This window comes from Tenebrio molitor, chromosome 3 (genome assembly GCF_963966145.1).
Source record: "Tenebrio molitor chromosome 3, icTenMoli1.1, whole genome shotgun sequence".
Lineage (NCBI taxonomy): Eukaryota > Metazoa > Arthropoda > Insecta > Coleoptera > Tenebrionidae > Tenebrio > Tenebrio molitor.
In genome coordinates, this window is record NC_091048.1 from 19,954,429 (window position 1) to 19,973,017 (window position 18,589).

Genomic DNA, 18,589 nt, shown 5'->3' on the forward strand with positions numbered 1-18,589 from the left:
GCCAAAAAGGCGATTATGTCACGAAACATATGCGACTGCCAAAAAATTTCAAACTGCCGCAAAAACAATGAAATCTTTTCAATAACACAAGATTACAACAATTCGAATTTTTATTTTCTGTTTTCATAAAGTATCATTGACACTCGTAACCAAACATTTCTATTTCCAAAAGTCAAAAATCAACTCTATGCATATAACATTACCGGTTGTATTTTCTAGGTAAAATGTTGGTGGTTTTTTACATGCATTTTTACAACAAATTGGCACAATTCGCATTACTTTAAAAAATGTGAAAGAGTTAGACCCCCTGCGCACTAGCAACTTTTGGGAAGCAACTATTTAATTACAAAAATTGAACACACATAACTAAACGTAACCTCGCGCACGGGCGATTTTTAAATCGAAATGAAACAAAAATTTTTTCAAAAAAATTTGTGGACAAGTCAATTTTAGTTTAAAAAAATACATGTTTCAGTACCAAAGAAAATTCCAAGCAGTCATTTGTTTTCGAGTTATGACGTCATCGATAGTTTTTTTAAATGGAAAGCCCCTATTTTTTTTCTTGATTCTGATAGCCCTTTAATTGTCTAAATGACAGTATAAAAATTATGTTATCTTACATCAGAAAATTTTTGAGGAAAAAAATAAATTTGTAATGATGTAATGTAATGATAATTCCTGTGTAACAATCGAAAATTGATTAAGATCAATTAATATAAAGAAACGCAACAGAAATAGTGATAAATTGTGGCATTTAATTTTTAATTAAACATAGGTAGATACTTATTTGTATCTTACACTGCTTGTTTTCTTATTAGCAAAAATAAAAGCACTAAACCGGATTTTAAAACATTATTTTATTGAATAAAGCAAACCACATAAATTATATTCGTTATTAAATGTTGAAATTCACAATAAAAACACCGTTTAAATAAAAGACAAAAACTAATGGTACAGCCCTCGTATATCGAACTGTCTGAGAGATTAGATTTATGAGTTTATGACAGTGGTCAGATCCCTTTGTCGAAGTATGAATTGGTGATTATTTCCTTAGCGAGGGTAGGCTCGATTCTTTTGGAGGCGGCTGTACCAACACCCCTTTTTGTACATAGTGTAAATAAAGGCCCCCTTGTTGCGACACCTGTTTGTTTTGCTACCTCTTTTTTTCCGCGCCCTGACAGCCGACCCCCGGACACCGTACGCTCCGCAAAGCTACCCCGGCCGTGTGGCGTCCCACCACAGCCGCAAAAAGGGACTGGCGCTCGAGGCATACCGCGACCGACCCGAACGGCGTCAAATCCCGTGACGTCACTACCGCAAGTGATCGTCACAGTATATACAGTCAAAGAAAGGTGGTCCCTCATCATTATGGACGTACTACTCGATGCTGCGAAGTACGAACACAAAAGACATCTGAAGCTTACATTACTAGGAATTAACTTCTTAGGATGCATGGTTCATTTTTACTACGGCAAGCAGGAATAGGTACTGTTAAAATTTATTGTTATTGCAAATTAGAATAAATATTGCTTAGGCCCGGTTTCACCAATAGTAAATAAATCGTCAGTTACTTATTTAATGAATAACTTTTATTTGTACGTTAAGGAAAAAGTTGTTTCACCAAATAATTTTGATGTTCAGTTAACTATTTCGATAACAACTGTTTTTAAAATAATTTTCTCATTGATTGTACCCAAAAATATTAAATTATTCTGACGTTTTACGTCATTTCAATCATCTGCTGCGACGATTTGAGAATGGATCAAGGGCAAAAAAGAAAAAGAGAAAGATCCAAAAATTTTCTTGAAGAAGAAAAAGAGTATCTGTTAGAGTTGGTTACAGATAAAAAGGGTATAATCGAAAATAAGAAATCGGATACTATTAGCGCCAAGCAAAAACGTGAAACTTGGAACTTAATTGCAAACCAATTTAATGCCAGCTCAAAAACCGGTACGCGTAATGCTCAACAACTGAAGCTCCTTTACGACAATTTAAAAAAATCTACAAAAAAGAAATTGGCCGATGAAAAGGTAGTAAAATTCTAAAATTTTGAATTAAAATTTTAATGGTTCCAATAAATTTTAGGTGCAAACTTATAAAACTGGAGGTGGTTCAAAATCAAAAACTCTCACAGTTAATACAACTTGCGACAATATGCTGGTTAATTTATTAGGACCCACTATAACGCCTCATGAAAATCCTTATGATAGTAACGGTAATATTTGACAAAAAATATTGTAACAATAACAGTAATAATCGCTGTACTTTCTTTATAGAGTTACCAGTATCAGTTCATCATCTCTCTAATCACATATATGATCATAATATTGATAATGATATCACTGAATACGTAAACGAGGAGGCCCAGATTGATGAAACAGTCATTATAAATACTGAACACGAAAAGCAACTGTATCTAAGTACCAGCCCCGATATTCTAGAGGAGGAATGTGAAACTTCTGCAGAGGCTGTTGTAGTCCCTGAAAATACTAAAATTAAAACGTTTTTAAAAAACATCCGTTCTAATAAGAACAGTAAAAGAAACACAAGCATCGATTCTATTCAAAGAGAATTATGGGCCTTAAAAAAAGAAAAATATCAAAAACAAATTGAAGTATTAGAAATTATTCGAAAAAAAGAGTTAGAAGATTTAAAGGGAAAAGAATTGGATAACCTATTAAAAACTAAACAGTTAAATTCATTGTAATATTTTTTCTGTTTTTCATTAGAATTCTTTGTCAAAATTTATTTTATTTTATAAAGGTGCACGTAAAAATATAAAATGTTAAATTAGATGCTTACTACCTATTAAAAATGGTGTTAATTAAAGCCGTACGAACAGCCCTATTTTCATTGTTGTTAATAATTTCGACGTTAAAGATATCATCTGGTTCTTCGAAATGTGGAATATCTATTTCTGGATCTTCTGTTAGGTCGTCCTCATTCACATCAATTGATATGTTATGCAAAATCATTGTGGCGATTATAATTGGAAGTACTTTTTCAATTTGTACACGTAAACCGATCGCCAAACATGGAAAACGCCTCTTCAGTACTCCAAAACTTCTTTCAACCACATTTCTTGTGGTTTTATGAGCAGTGTTATATCGTTGCTCTGCTCTATTGTTAACAACGAGAAGTGGTGTAAGCAAGTATCTTTTGCATGCATACCCACTATCGCCTAATAAATAACAATTTGGAAATTCGTTATTTTCTAGACGCATTCTTATACGTGAATCATCAAAAATTGTAGAATCGTGTACGGAGCCAGGCCATCGCGCAACAACATCGATAAATTTTAAATTGGCATCAGAAATAGCTTGAGTATTGATAGAAAACCATGACTTCCTATTTCTATATAATTCCCCATGATCACCTCCTGGAGACTGCACCTTGATATGCGTACAGTCTACTGCTCCAAGCACATTGGGAAATCCAGCAATTTCGTAAAAATCATTATGAATTTTTCGAATTTCATTTCTGCAATCTGGCAAACGTATAAAATAATGGCGTAAAGATGCTATGGAATTTGTTACTCGATGAATTATTCTACAAACAGAAGATTTTGATACGTTTACCAGATCCCCTATGCATATTTGAAACGTTCGAGTAGCGTAAAACCATAGAGTTATCAGAAGTTGTAACGCGGGAGTGATTGGATCGTTTCGATCATTTAAATGTGCCAGATTTTCTTCAATTAATGTTAAAATTTCCCTAGCGCCAATTTTAGAAAATCTGAAACGTAATTTAAATTGGAATTCAGTGTATTCCGTAAAAGGATCGCCACGCATAATTGGTCTTGGTGGTCTTCTTATAGGAGGCCTTATTTCCTCATCTGATGAATCCGATGACGATGACGACAACATACTTTCAAAATTGCTTATTCAAGAATTTATCTTATTTATTAGTAATTATTTCTTACTTATCTGTTATCAATTTTCCAAATTCGCAAATTTTCTTATTTTGGTATTAAAATTAAAATGACAAATGTATTGTCACATTAATTTAACTGGGGTTTTAACTGACCAAATTTGGTCAGTTAATTTAATAGACGATTTATTGAACGAATAGTGCTAATTGTGGTTGGTGAAACGACATCTGTCACATTTATTCACAGAATAGCGCTAACGGTTTGTTAAATTATTTAACTGACGTTGGTGAAACCGGCCCTTTTAGACGATGAAATGTTTTTTTTTTACTTTTTATATCTGTAAGGTAAAATTGACATATAATTGACATATCAATCTATATCCTCATCTTTTCCGCTTTATCGCCACAAAACCCAACCCTTTCTACCATTTTCAACGCTGTTAAGCAAAAAAAAAAGGTTTTTTCGAGTTGGAAATCCCCTCACCTTCGCCGCTACATCCTCACTCTTTCGTCTGAGTAGGTATATCTTCACCTTCGCTACTTCACACCCACAAAAACCAACCTCTACTACCATTTTAAGCAAAAAAAAACAACGGTTTTTTTAAGTTGGAAATCTCACCTTCGCCGCTTCACCCCCACGCATTCGTCTGGGTTTATCATAAAGTAATTTTTGAAAACTGTTCCTAAGAGAAAAAGGCACATTCATTTACAAAATCTTCGCCAAAATTATAAAGCCACCACCTGTTGAATTAAATTGGCAATAAAAAAAACTTTTTGGTTCAACACTGTCAGAATTTGAGAATTTTCTCCTATGTGAACGGATTTTGATAAATGTCACAACTTGTCAAAACGAAACGTCAAGCTAATTTTAAAGATTTTAAACGATTTGGAGCTTTTAAGGGGCTCGTCGAACCAAAAAACATTGTATTCAACTCGTTCGTGTGTAAATTGGGCCTTTTTTGGCACTCGTGGGCCTTTACACACAAACTCGTCAAATAAACTACTATAATGGTTATGTTATTAACGTTCTTAGAATGGCTATAGGCTATAGCTATAAAATTAAAAACTGTCAAAAAGTTGTCAAGTGCTGATTATTTGAAACGCCGCCCAACAGAAGAAATAATTTGAATAACAAGGCAAAACATGTTGTTTTTAACTGTTTTTGGTTATTTTATAGGTAGAGTTCTGTTAGCGGCTGAAGGGACATTTGGTGGGAGAAACTTGCGCGGTCCAAATATCCAACCAATAGCAACCACTCTTATTTACTAATAAATTGACCTTGTCGAACCACAGAACGGTCGAACGAAATAGCGTTGCTGCACATCTTCACCTAATGTCCCTTCACGAAGCGACTGGAGCCTAAACTAATTTAGCATAAATTTTCCTGCAAGTCGTTTATCTTGCAATCGCACAATCACAAAGAACAGTACTATGGCGGCCAAAAAATTTTGGCCGTCACTTTCTTGACATTCAAGTAAAGTGTAAATAAACCTTTAGGAATCGTAACCCCACTTTCGATTCTTGTCATTTTGACAACCAATTTAAACTGTTTGAAGCTCAGATATTCCAAAAATCCGACATGAATAAACAAAATTAGAGCAATCGTACTATTCCGGACACGGAATCTTGGCCAACATTTTTTAGACATTTCTAAAAAATGATGTAAACCAATCATTAGTGTCATTAATAAATGACAGTTATTAAAAATCACTTTGAAGTTTTTCTTGTGACATCAAAAAGCAGGGAAATGGCATTATCGAGTCAAAAGTTGGGTTATATTCAATAAAGGCCAGTTCACACACATTTGTCAGTTAAATGTCAGTTGTGGCCAAGATTCCGTGTCAGGAATAGTACATAAAGTTCATTCACGTTGGATTTTCCCTGTCAAATTGTTGTCATGTTGCAAACCTGCACCTCTTTTCCTAGTAATTTCCACATTATCGTGTTAGAGCTATTTGACGTCTTTAATTTTGAATCTTAGTTTGACGTGTGAATAAAGTCACAGATTTTTTCATGAAATTCTATTCCTATCCTATGACTGGTTAATTTTACCATGGCGGAAAGAAAAAAGAAGGTTTTATTAAGAGCTAATTTGAAAATTGCGTTAATTAAATGTGGCCAAGAATTGAAAAATGCCCATCTCGACCTAACCTCTACAGTCTGCGCATGACATGGTTACTTTATTAGACCGTATTGGCGACATACAGAACTAAAATATTATTGAAGTAAATATCACACTGCCAAAAAATTAAATAATTTGACCTTGACGAGGAAAATCCAACGTGAATGAACTTTATAGATAACCTGAGGTAAACGTTCTGTGTTCTGTGACAAAATAATTTTGAGTTTTGAAATTTACCACCCAAAAAATAACGTTCATAATCAAGACGGTAATCATGATGACAATAAAATACGGATTACAATTTTTTTTTTTTGAATTGACAAAATTTTTTGGCCGGCATAGTACTATTACGATCATAAAATTTTGGACATCAAACTTCTGTCACATTAAAAAAATTACTCTAAATCATGCTTTATTGAAACTGTCACATGAAAGATGAAATTGTTGTCAATTTGACACCGGTTTAGAATATAATTTTTTTAATATGCGAGTACATTTGGGTATTTGTTTTATATTTTTTATTAATTAAAACCTCGTTCTATTCCATTTGTCTGATTTTTACAACTTTTTGAATATTTTCTCGGCAAATCTGACATTCACATTTTCAAAATTGACACAATCAAAATTGAGGTTATTAATACATAAGGGTCGTTTTAGAATGTATGACAGCACGATGACATTAGTGTCCAAAATTTTTTGATCGCAATAGTACAAATCCAGGGCTGGGAAGGCGTTGGTAACCATTAATTGTTTTGCTTTTTTAAAGTGTAAATTGACAGTTGTAATTAGTTATCCTAAAATATACAGGCTGATTCACGTAGCCCGTTCATTAGGAACTTTCTGATTTCCCCAAATCATATTAATATGAAAATTGGTAGTTGACTATAATCGATTACTCCAAGTTCAAATGAAGTATTTTCAAAATGGTGGCACTTCCGGAAATGCCGGAAATCGACGCCATCTTTATTTTTTTAAATAGAAAGGCCTCATTTTGACTTCACATTTCGATTCTACGTTAAATTTTGAGTTTAGAGCGTCTTTTTGTCAACACTTATCTGTCATCGTTTTTGACCTATGTCATCTTTTTTGCAAAAAAGGGAGGTTGCAGGGCTTCATTAACAAATTTATAACTCTTGAACCATCTGAAATAAATAATAGATTTTTTTTTAGTTGAATTCCTAAAGACCTGGCCGATCTTTTCCGCCATTAGTGAATTTTTTTAATGTTTCATACGCCTACTGAAATTTTTCAAAATTGCTAATCAAAAAATGTCAAAAACTTCATTTTTTTAAATGGCAACCACCATTTGTGACACTAGATATAAATGTAAAATTTAATTCTAAGCCTACTTTTATTAACATTGTGTATGCCTATTCGCAGCCGTTTCGGCGTAATTTCGATTTTTTGAGTAAAACATTGTTTTTTGTTCGACACTGTCAGAATTTGAGAATTTTCTCCTGTGTGAACGGATTTTGAAAAATTTGACAACTTGTCAAAACGAAACGTCAAGTTAATTTTAAAGATTTTTAGCGATTTGGAGCCTTTAAGGGACTCGTCGAACAAAAAAACGTTGTATTCAACTCGTTCAGCCCAAATTACACAAGAACTCGTTAAATAAATAACTATTTTTTTAATCAAACTATTGTTTTATTTGAATTTTTATTCAAAAATCACATGCAATAAACAGTAAATAACAACGAAATAATAAAAAATAAGCAAATTAACAAAAAATATTTTCAATGAATTCATTTACATTAAAATATTTTTTTGTTAATTTGCTTATTTTTTATTGTTTTGTTGTTATCTAATATTTATTGCAATGCTATTTTTGAATAAAAAATTCAAATATAACAATTGCTTATAAAAAAGAATATTTTATTCAAAAAATTGAAATTACGCCTAAACCGCTGCAAATAGGCATACATAATGTTAATAAAAGTGGCCTTAAAATTTAATTTTACATTTATATGTAGTATCAGAAATGGTAGTTGCCATTTAAAAAAATGAAGTTTTCGACATTTTTTGATTATCAATTTTAAAAAATTGCAGTAGGCCTATGAAACATTAAAAAAATGTCGTTGGTAGCGCAAAAAAGCGGCCAAATCTTTGGCAAGTCAGTAAACTAAAAATAAATTAGACCTAAGTCAAAAATGATGACAGATAAGTATTGACAAAAAGACGTACTAAACTCAAAAGTTAACGTAGAATCGAAATGTGAAGTCAAAATGGAGCCTTTCTATTTAAAAAAACAAAGATAGCATCGATTTCCGGTATTTCCGGAAGTGCCGCCATTTTGAAAATATTTCATTTGAACTTGGAGTAGTCGGTTATAGTCAACTACCAATTTTCATATACAGTGTGGAAACTACTTATGGAATAAATTCAGTAGTTTCAAAACTAATGATAATTGTCGAAATCGCTGAAACAGGTCAATTTTTATTTTTCACAATGCTTATTTTAAGTGACTTCACTTGTTCATGACATCATCCATTTTTGAGTTATGACGTCATCACCAATTTTTTTAAATGACAACCCTCACTTTTTTCTCCTGTTTCCGATAGACCTTCCTATTACCTAAACGATGAATGAAAAACATTGGTACCTTACATAACAATTTTTTTGATAAAATGACAAATTTTACTTCAAAAGTTTAATTTAATTTTTAATGTAAAAATTTTAATTGACCTTAAACAAAAGCAAACAAAGATCTAAGGTTAACAATAAAATGTAACGCAAATGTTGAAATTGTCCCCCGCCAACTATTTGGCACTCACCGACACTTTGTACACTGCGCTCAATAATGTCACGGCTGATTTGTTTCATTTCAGCCCAAATTCTCTAGCGTAAATCTTCTAAATTATTTGGTCTATTAAAATAAATCTTCTATTTTAAATAAACCCATACAAAAGAATTTTTACGTTAAAAATTAAATTGAATTTTGTGAAGTAAAATTTGTCATTTTCTCAAAAAAATTGTTATGTAAAGTACCAATTTTTTTCATTTATCGTTTAGCTACTATAAAGGTCTATCAGAAAGAGAAGAAAAAAAAATGAGTGTGACGTCGTAGCTCATAAACGGATGACGTCATGAACAAGTGAAGCTACTTAAAATAAGCATTATCATAAATAAAAATTGACCTGTTTCAGCGTTATTGACAAATGTTATTAGTTTTGAAATTACTGAATTTATTCCATAAGTAGTTTCCACACTGTATTATACAACTAGAGGATTGAAAATTCTCGATTATAGGAGACGTGTTGCCCGGAAACACCACGAGATCGTAGATCGAGTGGTGTTTCCGGCAACACGTCGAGCAATCGACAATTTTCCATCCTCGAGTTGTATACGGGTAGACTATATCATGAATAAAATAAATAAATAAATAAATAAACAGGTTCCCGAAACCGACTGGGCGCATTCAGTAGCGGAGCGTTAATGTGACGTTAATGTGACGGCTAGCGCAAAAAATTTTAAGGCGGCGAGCGAAAATACAAAGGTTGGTATATTCGAATATACAAAGGTTCGTATATTCGAAATCGCCCTGGTTACTACAATAACCGCTGTAATACGTGGTAACTAAAGAAAATCAAAGATTCTTATTGGTTTATAAAGTAATGAATGATAGGTATACCTAATCATATTAATATGATTTTGGGAAATCAAAAAGTTTCTAATGAACGGGCTACGTGAATCAGCCTGTACACTATAGAATAAGAAACGGTTCCTATTCTCGAAGAAAATATCTAAGAGCACCCTTGGCTAAAAACAAACATATTCAATTATGTGAACATAAACAAATGGTGTTCGTGTCAAACGGCGGGAAATTCAAACATTACACTGTTCCAAATGGTTTACTTTTTTCAACGCTTACTCAGCCCAGGTTTTCATTTGAACGCATGATATTTATACAACGTTGCCGTTTGTATTTTCAAGTAAAAAAATTGCGAGCAAAGCCGCGGGTAAAAGCTAATAACAAAATAATTTCCTTCAAAATTGACACCGGGGCTATGGCCAATACAGGGTTATTCACCCTAGAGTTCCCGCGAAAATTTAATGTTATGCAACACAACATATAAAAGGCTCAGATTGCTAGATACTGTTACCAGTAAGCGAGACGCTAGGCACCGATCAAGTAGCACGCGGTCGCTGTCAAGTTGACTTTACTTTTTTTAATTTTTGTATTAACAACTTTTGTTTTTTTGTGGATTGAATTAAATACAACCTTCATTTCTTCATTACTGAATTCTCTCAAAGCAGCCGGGCCGGTGACAATACCATGTTTAACGTTTTACAAATAAGGAATCAAAGTAGTGTCATTTAATAGTCAAAATGGCATTTTGTTCTCTATGTAAGGTTATACGAAGAAATATTGGATGAAATCAACGTTAGACAAAAACGTTAGAATTAGAAATAGGCCTATTTGGATATCTTTGAGACTAAGCATGTGCAGGTTGAACAGCATTTTTACGGCACTCACCAAATATGAAAATCATGTCTGTTTTTTCATCGTTTGATCGAATACATAATAAAATCGTGTAAAGGGGGGAACACACGATCAAACATGTCTTTCATACGCGTACATGTTTGTCAAACATGAACGTCCGTGTGTACGCGCATACAAAAAGTCCGTCAAACTTCTCAACCTGGCTTTGCCTGAAAACAAGTCCGTGCGTTGATGTATGCACGTACATGATTGACCGTGTGTTTTCCAAACGCACTTGTTTGCCACAGACTTATTCAGGGCAGTACGTCGTACCGTTCACACACTGCTATAGAGGTTCCTGATTTTAGATGGTGTAATGGGGCAAGTCTTAACTCTTCCAGTAGGTTTCCATGAGATAATTGTTCCCGTTTTAAAAGCCAATCCTTACACAATTTTTTACGACGGTTTTTATTTTTCCAGTATTTTTGTTTAACTATGGTAATAGCGCACGCCACTGCCATCAAACACAACTCTTCGGACATCGTTTTACTCGGCAGCAAAGAAAACGTGTGAACAGGTTGATTAATATCTAGACTATGATGTCTTAAGACATGTTTGACAGTGTGTAGGTCGGTAGTGTTTGACGCTGATTTTGACAAACATGTACGCGCGTACATGTATGAAAGACATGTTTGCTCGTGTGTTCCCCCCTTTTGCCTGAAAACAAGTCCGTGCGTTGATGTATGCACGTACATGATTGACCGTGTGTTTTCCAAACGCACTTGTTTGCCAAAGACTTATTCAGGGCAGTACGTCGTATCGCTCACACACTGCTATAGAGGTTCCTGATTTTAGATGGTGTAATGGGGCAAGTCTTAACTCTTCCAGTAGGTTTCCATGAGATAATTGTTCCCGTTTAAAAAGCCAATCCTTAGACCATTTTTTACGACGGTTTTTATTTTTCCAGTATTTTTGTTTAACTATGGTAATAGCGCACGCCACTGCCATCAAACACAACTCTTCGGACATTGTTTTACTCGGCAGCAAAGAAAACGTGTGAACAGGTTGATTAATATCTAGACTATGATGTCTTAAGACATGTTTGATCGTGTGTAGGTCGCTAGTGTTTGACGCTGATTTTGACAAACATGTACGCGCGTACATATATGAAAGACATATTTGCTTGTGTGTTTCCCCCTTAAAACGTACGATTTTTTTTTTATTATGTCAGACTATAAAATGATTCTTCTTATAACCTTAGAGAGAGAACAAAAACGTTAAAATAGCAATCTGAGCTTTGGGTATTTTGTGTTGCATAACAATAAATCTTTGCTGGAACTCTACGGTCAATAACCCTATATTATGTCGATAAATAATTTTGCTGAATTATCATTACTAGGGCCCGGATTTTAGGCAATTAAAAAGTCGAAAATAGGTGCCTAAAATAGTCCCTTAAACTACTGCAAATAGTCCCTTAAAAACTGAAAATAAGCCACATTAGGTCCTTAAAGTTGTGGTTAATTAAATTAAAAAATGGGTTTTTAAAGTTTTAAGTACACCCAACAAGATATTTACTAATTATTCCTTATACTTTAATTAATATATCTACCTACAAGTTTGTTAGTTATATACTTGCATTTACATACATTGCATACAATATATTGCTCTAAATTTTCTATTTTAAAACATTGTCCGTTATCCACCAAAATGGACTTATATTTTGAGAAACTTCTTTCTACCTCGCAAGAGGTAATAGGCGCAAATTTGTAATTAATTTCTTCCATTTTGGTTTCATGTTCCGGCACATCTTCATCTCTAAATCTCTAATTTTCGTTTTTATGGCAGAGACCATTGTATAAACGTTAAAGCTTCTAGCCAGCCAGGTTATTGTTCTTCACCGTCTTCTTTTTTATGTCATACAACTCGACTTCTAATCCCGGTTGTGAAAATCTGATCTTTTCTGTGTTGTGAAAGTAAAAACAAAAATAAAACTGGACTACGCCAATGCACTCGATTTTGGGTCGTCCTTCCCCTACATCTAACGCATCTCGGTAGCCACGCCTGTGTACTTCTCGTTGAAATGCACTCTAACAATACCTAAGTATCACAAACCATTAGACTGTGTATACCTGCACCCCTTCGAACAGAGGCAAACAGATAAACTCTGTAATTTATGCCAGTCCAGTCTAATGGTTTGTGGTACTTTTGTATTGTCGGAGTATTTACCGCTGACATCATGGTCCCAACCGTAAAAGCGAAAAAGTAATTCCTTTATTGTACTGTACTTTGTACATTTCAATAAATACATCTCACTAAATTTCACAATCATAAAGCATTGTAAATTTTATTGAGGTACCACTTTTACATTTTTAATACCGTAAACTTCCCAGAATTCGAATATTGGGAAAAAATCGCGAAAATGAAATTGATTTTTGGTCATTTTAGGCATGTTCAGGCAGTTAAAAAGTAAAATAGGTATTTAAAGGGCATTTTAGGCCGATTAGGCAGAATCAAATATGGCTCTAATTACTCTAATTAAGCCAGAAATCATTTATAGACAAGTTTCATATATGTGCCTTAAAAAATAAAAATAGTCCATTTTGCCTAAAATCCGGGCCCTAATCATTACCGTTTTCATTAATTGAGTCCTCTAAAGCTATGTTGAAATCATACACGGGAGATGTTTTGCCTGTAATAGGAACTTGCAAATTAACATGTAAATATAATGAAGTTAATCACGATATAATCTTTTATGTCGTTAATGATGTCGCAGTCACTGCTAGGACTTAAAACGTACGTCGAACTTAAAATAATATCCAGAAATGAACCAAAATTTTAAAGAAACAAATTTAGTTCCTGTACATCAGGTAGAAAGGTCAGAAAACAGAGAGTATCAAAATATAATTCAAACTTTTGGAGAACTGTTCTCGGGTATTGGGTATTGGTAGTATTGATCCACCTTACAAAATAAAAATTGACGGTAATGTGACACCAGTCATTTCGCCAAGAAAGTTCCATTTGCTGTACTGTACTGTACTGTAGATGAGTCCAGTAGCGATCTTTGCAACATAAATTTTTGCGACTTGCACATGGAGTGAAATGTGCTCCAGAAGTTTTTAACGAACATTTTCGTCAAATTTTCGATGGTATTGAAAATATTGCAGTCTATACGTATAGACGATATCATAATTTGGGATAATTCTAAAAGTGATCACGATAAAACACTAAACAAGGTTTTGAATATATCAAAAAATTATAACATAAAATTCAATTTAAAAAAATTTAAACTTGGGGCAACCGATGCCGATGTCGCTGGCGTCGCATTGTAAGGTAAAAGGGTATTTGAAATCAGGACACGATAGAATCGGCGCGTTAATTAGTGCACTCCGGCGACCAGGTAAAGCGCGTTTTTTTCTTGGTCAGGTTGGCTAAGGGTGCGACCACATGGTCGAAAATTTTGGTACGAACCGACGGTATCAGCTCATCATCCCGGTTAGTCGGCGGACGCCCCGGACACCTCGCGGTCGTGGCATGTCGACGACGGCGCTGACCTTCGAGGGGTCGACTTTGAGGCCCTGACGGTTCACCACATAACCGAGATAGCAGAGCTCTGGCTGACAGAATTCGCACTTGGATTCCTTCAAGGTCAGTCCCGCCTTCGACAACCTTTCGAGGAGCTGCTCTAGGATGCCTAAATGTGTCTCGAAATCGGAGGTATTGATGACTATGTCGTCGAGGTATGCGAACACGTAGGGCTCGAGGTCGGGGGTGAACAGCCTATCTATCAGGGCCGGGAAGGTACCGGCGACCGAATGCAATCCAAACGGCATTCGCTTGAACTGGAACTGTCTGCGTCCTGCTATCGAAAAGACTGTCATGGGCCTGCTATACTTCTCCGGGGAGATCTCCCAGAACTCGTCTCGAATGTCTAAGGCCCGTATTCACCAACGCCAGTTAAAGTTAACTGTAGGTTAAAATATACGAAAACATTCTTACAACAATAGGTAATTAAAGGAAGGAAGCATTTTAACCTACAGTTAATGTTAACTGGCGTTGGTGAATACGGCCGTAAGCTAGACAAATAAACTAGGCAAAAATGAATAGGGAATTCCACAATTTTTCTTGGAAAGCAAAATAATTGCCCCAATCCTCCCACGTATTCTCAAGGACAAGATAAATTAAAAATGCTACAGCTACTTGAAACATTACATTTAATGTGTATATTGATATATTTCTAGGACATTTCATTACAAATTTTAAACTGTATTTATAAAAAATTCAAAAAAGGAAAAATTCCCTATTCATTTTTGTCTAGTTTACTTTGCCCTCCCCAAGTTACCAAGTATATGGGAGATGTTGGGGAGAGGATAACACACTCTCTTCGACCGAGCATTCACTCCGCGGAAGTCGATAACAAACCGGTACGAACCGTCCTTCTTCGGCACTATGAGGTAAGGCGAGTTCAACTCCGACTCGGCCCTCTCGATGACATCCTGCCTCAATATTTCGTCGACCTCCTTATCGATGAGGCGCTGGATAAAAAGCCTGACGCGGTAGTTTCGTGTCCGTAACGGCTTCGCGTCCTCTAACAGCGTGATCCTGTGCGAGACTAAATCGGTACACCCCAGCGCCAGCGGCGAGTCCCTCGTCCCGTCAAAGTAATTTAGATCTCTGATCTGAAGAGAGATCGTCCTTCGTAATTATGTTGCCGACCTGTGGCCGGCTGCCAGCGTCGATCGGGGGGTCAGCGAATTCCCAACGTAGTTGTCGCAAATTCGGTACGATACCTATCCCGGTCTAGAAATCGATCCCCAAGATCATTTCGTGCCGAACCTCTGGCACCACCAACACCTCGAAAACCCCGACCCTACTTTCTAACGTCACCGGGACGTTCACGGTCCCTATGCACGCAGTTTCCGAAGCGGACGCGAGGATACAGCACTCTACCTCTACTGGGTGCATCTCAAAACCTAACGCCCTTAATTTGCGCCACCCAACCAGTCCGACGAACACTCGACTGACCCCCGAATCTAGCAGCCAGCGCTACGAATTCGCATCCACAGATGCTGACCTTCAACTTAGGACAACTTATTCCTCTTCCAAATCGTAAATAGGTAATTTTGGGCGGCTTTGGTCGACTTTATTATGTCGCATCAAACCCGATTTACCGCATCCCCAACATTTTATGTCCCGTCTGGAGGGTCAATCGCGGATCTCATGTCTAGTCCGTTTGCAACCATGACAAAAGGGGTCCTTAGGAGAGGGGGTTGTGTCTTTCGATGCGCTGCGCTACCACGTGTTGGTCTATATTGAAAAGCGTGGCTTCTACGGCAGGATGTTCTTCTGGATCGCGGCTTTCCTTTCCGTGAAAGGTAACGGTCTCGGCAGGTAACCTTGCAGCTGTTCGAAACGCGCCAAGAACTTCCCCACGGACTGCCCCTCCGTTTGCTTGTATTTCAGCAGGTTTTCGCGCGCGGTCTCTGAATAATTTATGGGCAGGAATTCCTCTTTTAGGTATTCGCACTCCAGCTAGCTACTCAGGCCTCGATCATCCGGTACCAAACCAGAGCCTCACCTCGGTCCGGGACCGTAAACCGGTTTCACTAGCTGCGTCGAAGCAACCCCCCGAAATACCGACGGTTCCGAACGCGTGGACACATTCGCCGTTTCATTGAAAAATTTCGCTCGCGATTTGAACCCGGCGATAACTCTGTACAGGTCAGTCTCCCTTTGGGTTCAATCTGAGCCCCCGGCTCTGCCGTAAGACGGCCAAGGCGTCCCTTAAAATAGGCCAACTTCATCGCCGCGATACACAGGATGGTCTCGTCCAGTACTCTGGTGAATAGGGTACGGATTTCGTCGAGAATTTCCTTACAACGCGTCAACTCCGGCTCCGAATCCAATTTCACCCCCGTATCGAACAAGATACCATCCCATCGACAGGAAAACCTTTAGATTGAAGGCCAGATTCTCGACCAGATCTGCGTCGGATACCACCGTGCATCGTACGGCCAACTCGTGAACGAGTTCCTCACGCGACAAGCACTCTGGTGTAAGCAAAAAAAGGGGAACCGAAAGCGAAGTCCGATATCGTCCTCGACGCTAATTTTCTACGCCGCCCACGATCGGCGGGACTGTTCCCTCGGGCCTCACCTCGCTTCCCAAAAGGAAAGAAAAATCCGAATAGAAATGGAAATCGCGCGGCAGACGAGGGTACAAAAGATAAACACTACAATAAGAACAAAATAAAAAACTGTTATCGGTCTGACCGGCCGTTAGCAGGCGAGGTCACCAGCAGACCGATAACACAAACCCGAAGAAAGAAAAACGTTCTGCCTGAAACGACGCGCTCGCTTCTCGACAGGGGCGGCTTCTCTGGGTAGGCAGGTGAGGCAGTGCCTCACCAAATACTTTACTAACCAAAATCTTTTTTAATAGATAATTTTTGATTTTTTTTAGTATAAAAATATTTTTATGTTTGTATACTTTTATTTTGTACCTACTCGTACATTGAATTAATTATTATCGAAGAATAACTGTTGCATGTATTTGGCGTGTTTTGCATTCGGCGCCTTCGCTTCGGACTGCAGAGCGTACTCGTAGACCACAGAACACTTATTCAGAGCGTTCAGCGTACCGTAGAGGCACCGTAAAATATGCCACTTCATTTTTCCGCCTAAGCTATGTGGTTGGTAGAATAAAGAACTGAATACCTTCAACCCGTCATACACTGTTATTGGTTACTGCGTGTTAGCAAAGTGCAACTCGAGGCAATGCCTCTGTAGTTTTGTCATTTTCATTGTAGTCGTAAAATTTTATTTTATATTATGATTATTGTGACTATGAGCGATTAACGGACACAATGGTTTTGTCGAAAAGGTTGGGAAGCGACGCGGACGTGAATCGTGCCCAAGCTTACGTTCGTTCAGATCGACCTCGAACAGAAGTTGAAATTTAATGTTGTTGTTGTTAAACATTGCGGTTTAGTTAGGTTATGCAGGCTAGTGATGGTAAGTAGGTAAGTAGCAATTTAATAAAAATGATCTCAATGGCAAGTACCAGTCAAGAACAAGAGGTGATTGTCGTTCCTGTTAACGTCAATGTTCGAAATTCGGAAGATATTGAAAATAAAGTGCCCTTAAGCAACTCTCAGACCTGAATCATTTGCACGATCGAAAGATGAAACCTAAAGTTTTGACTGATGATACTACAACAATATCAACATGTTCGTTAAAGGTGAATTGAGCGTCAAATGTAACGCCTAAATCCTTGAAAGTGAAACACCTAGTGACCTAGTCAATGAAGCATTCCCAATGCTATAATCAAACATAAGCGGCTTGGTCTTACGAGAGAACGAGAGAATGTAGCATTTGTCACGATTCAAGGGGAGACCATTACTAAGACACTAACTATAAAGCACATCAACATTTGATTGCAGACGCATACAGTCAGAAATATCTCTAATAGTAGAATACAGCTTAATATCATCAGCAAACAAAAGCATATTTAAACTAAATATTTCAACGATATCGTACGTCCATTGTTATGGGTATGACTCGGCGTCTATAAATGTCACTTCCGGTGTACCACAGGGCTCTGTTTTGGGACCTTTGCTGTTTCTGGTTTTTATTAATGATATTGGTGACAAACTAACTGTACCGTTTTTCTTGTTCGCCGATGATGCCAAGTTGTTGAAACAAATTAGCGAATGGTCTGACTGTGTTACGCTACAGACAAACTTGGACGAAATAATGAACTGGTGTACAAGAAACAAGCTCAGTCTAAACATCAACAAATGTCAAGTAATGTTTTTTTCTTTGAAAAAGGAAAATATCAGATTCGATTACACCTTAAGTTTGAATCTCTTGAACAGACCAGAAACGGTAAAGGATCTTGGTGTAATTTTTGACCGTAAGTTATCGTTTACAAGCCATATTGATCATGTGGTGTCTGATTCTATGAAGCAGCTGGGTTTTTTGATTCGAAACTCGCGGGATTTCCAAAGCAGTCGTACTCTCACAATGCTTTTTAATGCATTTGTAAGAAGTAAACTTCACTATGCTTGCATCATATGGCAGCCGCATCATAATATTCAAGCAGCTAAACTTGAGCAGATCATACGGAAATTTCTAAAATACCTTTATCTACGGGATGTTGGTGAATATCCTCCCATT

General features: G+C 36.6%; 1 protein-coding gene and 1 long non-coding RNA gene across 2 annotated transcripts in view; one reads left to right on the top strand and one right to left on the bottom strand.

Moving 5' to 3' along the window:
* Positions 1–18,589, bottom strand: part of LOC138126518 (receptor-type tyrosine-protein phosphatase epsilon-like) — a 195,700-nt gene that overhangs the window by 122,355 nt on the left and 54,756 nt on the right. The window lies entirely within an intron of this gene.
* LOC138127357 (uncharacterized) lies at positions 1,631–2,878 on the top strand. Its single transcript, XR_011158196.1, has 3 exons — positions 1,631–2,030; positions 2,086–2,215; positions 2,277–2,878. It is a non-coding gene; the product is annotated as an uncharacterized lncRNA (long non-coding RNA).